Raw genomic sequence first — 7,703 nt, 5'->3', positions numbered from 1 at the left:
GGCTGGGGTTGTAGCTCAGTTGCAGAGTGCTTGCCTAACATGTGTGAGGCACTGGGTTTGAATCTCAGCACCACATATAAACAAATAAAGGTCAATTGACAACTAAAAAATTAAAAAAAAAAGAGAGAGATAACAGTATGTTACGATCCTGGACTCACAAGCTTGCTATTTTCAGGGTTGTTCTTCCTTCTTGGGATTGAGAAGTGCAGTTCCAAAAACCCATCCATGAAAAAAATAGCAGAATCCCGACTGGACCCTAATGAAAAAGAGCCTCGTGACCTTTATAGAAACCAAAGGGACAGAGAGTTGCCTTTAGGTAAAAACATGTGCAGTCCAACTGTCAATCAACAGCTCAGAGGTACTGCCTGGGTGGGATTCTCCTGAAACCTCCCCTTCTACCCCAATAAAACGGAACTCACAAAGAAGTGAGTTGTCACTCTCTTCTCTGGGAGGACCCACTCTCCCTCTTGAGGGCGCTCCCCCTCTTCTTTATTTTCTAATAAACTTCGCTATACTCTTACTTAGTCTCATGTCTTGCTTGAAATCCTCTCATGCAAGGACACAAGAGCCAAGAACACAGCACAATCTCTGGCGCCATCTTATTCCATTCCATTATCAATATCCTCTCTTAACCACCTTGCTGCCACCACCCTGCCCAGGCCAGGCCCTGACCACCTAGCCGCAGTGGTGGCTTCCCTGGGAAAGCTATCTCCTCTCACTATTCCTGGAGCCTGAGTGGCAGAAGCCTCCCTGTCCCCGCCCCCAAGAGCCTGGGACCAGCTTGACTCAGTGTTCCTCCTGTTCTGCTCACTCCTACCATCTGTGTCAATCTCCAGGAACTTCCCACCTCTGCTCTGTCAAGTACCTGATCTTTCCTGCCAAGGCTGCTTGAGGGGAGGGAGAAAACACCACTTATTTGCATGTATATGGCGCCCTCTGCTGGTGATGGAAATGTATATCATGACTGAAACTTAATTAGCTGTGTAAGGGCCAAAACAGAATCAAAGATATTCAAGAAAACACAGCTGCCCTTCTCTGCTTACCATTTTCCCTTAGCATATAAAAATCAATCAACTCACCAACCCACCGTATTTTGACTTCTTATTCTTGTGGTGGTGGTGGTGCGGGGCTGGGACTCAGGACTTGTGCCCTGTCCCCTCCTCCCAAATCACAATCTCTAACATTTATTGGGTTATCACTACAGACCAGGCACTGGACTAATTTCTTTATATTATATCACTTATTCTGGTAGTGTAGCTTATCGGTGGGTCACATGCTTACATGTGTGTGGGTGAGGAGATATATATATATATATATATATATACTTTGTATATATATATATATATACAAAGTATATATATATATATACTTTGTAAAGGATATACTTGGGTCAGATTTCCTAAAAGTAGAGCCCAAGGCAGATCTGAATGTGTGTCCTCCATTAAAAAGAATCCTCAGAATCAACGCAAAGGAGCAGGACAGAGTGGGGGGAGGAGCCAGGCTGAGCTCTCGGCTGCAGCCAAGCGCCAGCCCCACCTCATGGGAAGCGCTGGAGCCGGTGCTACACTGGAGTTGCCCTACTGAGGGACAGGAGTAGCCTTTCAAGCCATGTCAGGCAATCATCAGGTGAGACCCCCAAATAAGGCAGTGACCATTCACTCTGGAGAGGGAGCGACTGAACTGTTAGCAGCCGACCCTCATAGCAGCTTGGGGAGTGCGTGGCCCTGTAGAGGGGGCTGATTGGGCACCCATAATATCGACCGCGGTACTGTTATTTCTGCCTTCCAAATTCAGAATCGTAATCTGCCGTGTTATAGATTTTGAGTGTTTTTGCTCTCATGATCTCATTCCAGGTGGCAATAACCTTGAGAAGTAGACATCATGATCCCCGTCTCACGAACAGGAGGGTAGGAGCCGTCTCAGGACTGCCCAGCCAGCAGACATGTCACCAGTTTGTAAATGGCATCTTCTCAGGTTAATGTCAGTGGGGCCTCTCCTCAGCCCTCCAAGCCTTTTGAACTCAGACTGAGCCCTGCACAGCCTGAAGCTGTGGCCTCCCTGCTGAGATTAGGTAAGGGGACTTATGCCTCCCAGGAGAGCGGCTGTGATACCTCCTGGGCTTACCGTGCTCCCCCAGGACTGCCCTGAATGAAGGATTCTCGTAGGCACTGCTGCCTGTTCAGCAGCTTGGCAAGGTGTCCTCAGGGGTATCTTGGATTCCGTCAGAGGAGACCAGGGCTGCAGGCCTGGGAAGGAGCCTGGGCTGCCTGAGAGCTGCCACAGAGCCAGCTGTGCAGGGGTCCTGTGGCAGGAGCTGGAGTTTCCTGGATCTTAGGGGAGGCATCGCCCCCTCTACCTTCTCGGGGATTTTTGCCCCCAAGCTGCCTCTGGATCCAGCAAAGAACCTCAATCCACCTATGGAATGAATGAGTTTAAGGAGCCGCTTTGGACATGCTCCCCGCCTCCTCTGAAACCGGCCATCAGAGTCTCCAGTGCAGTCAAGCCCTGCATAATGACGTGTCATTCATAGACAGGCATCCCATAAATTTACAGTGGAACTGAAGAACTACTGCACAATGACGTCATGGAGAGGTTGGTGTAAGCAAACCTACTGCACTGCCAGTCGTATTCAAGTACATCCCATACAACTTTATTCAGTGCATGATACTTGATGATTGAAAAAAGTTATTTTACTGGTTTATGTATTTACTAGACTGTATCTTTTTTAGTTACAAAATTTAATTGTAAGGATCAAGCAGTAGTTATTGATCAAACTGAGCCACGTTGACAACTTGGAAGTTTGCAGATAAACTTCAAAGGTGACTAATACTGATTTGATTTTCACAACAGTTTAGATCTGCATAAACTTGATTCTGGACATAGTTCAATATACAAGGCTGCTGGGCACTGTGGCTCACACCTGTAATCCCAGTAATTTAGGAGATTGAGGCAGGAGGATTGCAAATGTAAGGTAAGCCTCAGCAACTTAGCAAGGGCCTAAGAAACTTAGCAAGACCCTGTCTCAAAATAAAAAATAAAAAGGGCTATGGATGTGGCTGAGTGGTAAAGTACTCCTGGGTTCCACTTCCAGTACCAAAAAAAAGGTTGCAAAATTGTGATATCTGATAAAATATATATATATCGTGTATAAAAGTTCAAAAACCAGATATGCATCTAACTGGCAAAACCTGCAACTTAAATTGAAAACTAAACCCAGGAAGATTGTTATGATGGCCCTGCCACTTCTTGCTTTGTGGCTGCAGGTTTTTACTGAGGTAACAACCTTGGATCTCTTCCCTGGACCTTTGTCTTCCCCCAACACAAAACCAAACTACAAAACTCACCTCAGAATACTGAGCGGACCCTCAAAAAAAAAATTTTTTTTTGAGAGTAGGGAGGCTGGTACCCCTCTAGCACCTCTCCCCATCATCTCCTCAGTAGAAGAGCGAGGGGCTAAATGTCAAGCTTGGCCAAGGGAATGGCTCGACGGAGGAGCCAGAAAAGAGAGGACGAGTGGCAGAGGCTGCAGCCTTTCGGCTCAGGCTCTGCTGATGTCGAATCCATCTCAATGATGTCGGCCTCTTCTGTGTCCAGCTATTGTCCACACCGAGCTTCCGTTTCATTGTCCGTTTCCAGGACCAGGTTGTTAGGTTTCCCAGAACACTGCCCACCAGAGTCAGAGGCTCTTCCGTGTCACCTTCTCTGGCACCATGAGTTACAGGTTTGATGTCTCCACTGCTGGCTGCTCCCATGGCTGGGACCCTGGCCACTTGTTCCCTGGCTGGCTGCTTTGCTACTACATTGCTGGGTGAGTTGAGGTCTCCGCCATCTCCCCGTGTGCCTACCAGCCTTGCTGAACTCCCAGCTCCGTGTTCCATGATAGGATCAATGCAAAGGTCACAGCGACTGTTAAGTTCTATTAAAGTTCTTGGTGCCTCCCGTGTCTATATCATCTGGTCCATGTCTTCTCTGTGGTTTAATGGTTCCTTGCTCAGCCACATTGTGATGGTCTTGATTCCTGCATCCTGAGACTCAAGGGCCAACCCCAGGATTCTCCTTGTACTTTCCAGAGACTCATCAGTAACGTACTGACCCTCCACCCGAATCCCTCTGATGACAAACAGTCCATGATGAAGCAAAGTCTATCAGTCATGGAGACAAAATGGACATTTAAATAGCTCTGGCCATGGCAGCCTAATGCCATGCTATATTTTTAATCATTATTTTAGAGAATATGCCTACTACTTATAAAAAAAAAAAATTGGGGGCTGGGGGTGTAGCTCAGTTGGTAGAGTGCTTGTCTCGAAAGCACAAGGCCCTGGCCCTGGTTCAATCCCCAGCACCAAAAAAAAAAGTTGACTGTAAAACAGTGTGTGGTGTTCACTGGCAGCAACTCAGGCATCTTGTGTCCACTGCGTCTCTTGGCTGCAAATGGAGGCTATGGATCAATTGCCCTGCACCTTCGCTGTGACATTCACATGCGATGCCACTGTCAAAGGATACAGCTGTCACCACAGAAGGTCCTACTGCTCCTCACCACTCCACCAGAGCTCAGGAGGCAGGTTGGTGAAGTAAAACAGGTTCCTTCAAAGCTGACCCTGAGGAAGTTAGGGGATACCTCCACTGCTTCCTATCTCTATCTATGGGGCGGGGCGGGGGGGGGGGGGGGCTCAGGAGCACAAACAAGTTTTATAAAAGAAGAGGGGATACTGAGGGACCAAAGGCAGAAAACATATTTCTGACTAGGCTGTGCTAGTCAGAAATATGTCAATTTCCATTTCTTTTGTGCCCAGCCAGGGTCAGGGGTGGCTTTTCAGTTTCCATTCACAGCATGCAAAAAAGCTGTTACCATGGAGTCGGGAAGTAAGAACATTTAATTCCAAAGAGGCTGTGTTACAGCAGCACATAGAAGAGCTCCTGAAACCGCGCATTATGGTGGGAAACCAGGCTCAGTCCAAATCCCCCATCGCATCACTTCCTGGGCATCACAGTTAGAAACAGGTAGAAAAAGCAGAAAAAAATCACAAGAGTGGCTGTTCTGACGTCAGTGAGTGGCCCTTGTCCTAAGGGTTCAGGGTAGCACCCACCTCCAAGCAGCACAAAAGATGTGGGGACAAAAAAAAAAAAAAAAAAGTCAGAGAGCTGCTGCACAAGCTATGACATAAGGAATTTTCCCAGAAACTGTGGCTAGACACATCCTTTTGCTGCTCATTGGCAGAATTTGGTCACATGACCTCAGCTGACAGCATAGGAGGCTGGGAAATGTAGTCTCTGATCTGGGCAGCCATGTTTCTAGCTAAAATTTGTCTTGGATAATGTAGGAGAAAGTTATTGGAGAACCACTGGCATGTGTGGCCTTAGGCCATTCTCCTGACCTCTCTGGGCTTGGAGGTAAAGCTATCTTACCATAAACAGGTTGCATTAATGGAAGCCTCATACGCACAGCTTCCAGCCCAGAGCCTGGGACATACAACTTTCCCTTTACTCCCCCCATCTCCAGATTTTCTGGAGTGTGTAGTGGTAGGTCTCATACTCTCAAATGTGGCCACAGCTCCTGCAGCCAGGGCCTGAGCTCTGAGCCCTCCCAAACTCCCAGAGTCAGCCAGAAACTTCTTGCCAGAGCTTCTGAGCCAAACCTCAGCATTCGTAGACTAATGAAGCCCTACACTGACCTTCCTGGAGTCTGGAAACATACTTCCCCCACCTCTCTGAGACAGCTGGCAATTTGCATGAGAGAACCCTGCCCAGCCCTCATCACAGCCCGATTCCAGTTTGTCCTGACTGGTGCCGAGAACAGAGTGCGAGGACGAATTCAGGGAAAGGCCTCAGACATTCTCCAGCCTGGGAAAGCTGAGGGCAGCAGCATGGCAGAGGGCTCCCTGTGCTCCAGGAAGGAGCTGCCTCTTTGTGCACATCAGAGTTTCAGATTCTTCTATCCAAAGATGCCCAGAGGCAGAGAGGTTGACCCTTAGCTAGATAATCCCTGTCTCCCAAGTTTAGAGTGTTGCCCAAAACAAGTGACCATAGATCAAAACTTTTCTTTTTTTGGGAGGGTGTGTGTGTGTGTGTGTGTGTGTGTGTGTGTAAATGCAACTTTGTTGCATAAAAATTAATCAATTACTAGCAGAACTATTAGCTGATCACTCATCCATTGACAACTCTTATCATTTATTCAGTGCTATATTAAACAGTGTATTGGAGGACAGATGAACTAATGTCTCCAGCTTCCTAACAATTTAAACGAAAGTAACAAAATGTTTTGATATCCTATTTTGGAATACAAAGAACATTTGGCTTCCAATTTCCATTCTCTGTAGAACAGGAACAGGTCATTCCTCCATTGACATGCATAAAAAAAAATCACATTTTTCCATTCTGCTGATGCTATAAATACAGTCCCAATCCTCCAGCCACTTCGGTTATGAGCATCAAGTATATCATGGGACCTCAAATCGCTCACAGCGGAAGGCTTACACGGAAGGGATGCTGCTAGAATAATGCTGTTTCCTTTGATGTGACAACTGAGCATCCATTTTCCTCCCCTCCCGATGACTTCTTGAGCATCTTAGAACAGTGGGGAATGGTTTTAGTTTCATAACCAAGTTAGAGTGAAGACATTGGCCACATAATATACATGCTCCATTTTTTTTTTTTTTTTTTTTAAATCTGAAACTTGGGCAACTGTTCTCTTGCCACTACTTTACAGTTGCTAAAAGGAGTTTTTGTCCAAGGCTGAAAGATCTTAAATCTTCTCAAATGAGCACGGGAATAAATGGAGGGAGGTAAACAAAAAATAAAATTAAAAAAGATGAGGTCTGGTAGGGGAACAGCTGGATAAGAAAATCGAAAAAGGAACAGGAATTTAAAGTCTACTCCAGCTCTAAGCAGGTGATTCTGACATTAAGGCAGTATCTATTCCCAAGATGTTGTGTTGTACTTATCTCTGTCTGTTTTATAGATCTGTATGTACTCTGGCATTAAAGGGTGGTGGGTTTGGATCACACAGCAGTGAACCAATAAATAAAAGTACTTTAGAGCCAGGCATGGTGGTGCACACCTGTAATCCCAGGAGCTTGGGAGACTGAGGCAAGAGGATCAGAGTTCAAAGTCAGCCTCAGCAACTTAGGGAGGCCCTAAGCAACACAGTGTGACCCTGTCTCTAAATAAAATGTAAAAACGAGGTTGGGGGTGTGGCTCAGTGGTTAAGCTCCCCTAGGTTCAATCCTTGCTATAAAACAAAACAACCAAAAAACTTTAGAAATACTTACAGCAGGGCCGGGGTTGTGGCTCCGTGGTAAAGAGCATTTGCCTACCATCGTGAGGCATGGGGTTTGATCCCTGGTACCACATAAAAATAAACAAATAAAATAAAGGTACTGTGTCCATCTACAACTAAAAAAATTTTTTTAAAAATACTTACAGCATGGTGGCCTTAAATTTTGAGAATTTTCAATTTTAGAATTTTGCTGCCATTACTGTTAATATTTGGATGAGAAGTTCTTGTTGCAAATGTAAATGCAAGTGATTTGAAGGTGAAAAACTGTAGGAAAATGAATTGTTGAAAAGAATATGCCACCTTGATATGGGCTCTCATTGAATTTCATAATTGTGGCTTGCCAGTAAAATACTGCAGGCCCCTCCTGGACCTGCAGAACATGGGCTGAACGCCGTGGTCTATGCTTTTGCTCCAGCTCCTCACTATC

At 46.0% G+C, this 7,703-nt stretch overlaps 1 pseudogene; it reads right to left on the bottom strand.

Annotated features, from left to right (window-relative positions):
- Positions 1-3,594: 3,594 nt before the first annotated feature.
- On the bottom strand, positions 3,595-7,425 carry LOC143412107 (synaptosomal-associated protein 23 pseudogene; annotated as a pseudogene).
- Between the last annotated feature and the right edge of the window lie 278 nt (positions 7,426-7,703).

Source organism: Callospermophilus lateralis, chromosome 13 (assembly GCF_048772815.1).
Source record: "Callospermophilus lateralis isolate mCalLat2 chromosome 13, mCalLat2.hap1, whole genome shotgun sequence".
Lineage (NCBI taxonomy): Eukaryota > Metazoa > Chordata > Mammalia > Rodentia > Sciuridae > Callospermophilus > Callospermophilus lateralis.
Note: the sequence above shows the minus strand (reverse complement) of the source record. Positions and strands in the feature narration are given on the sequence as shown.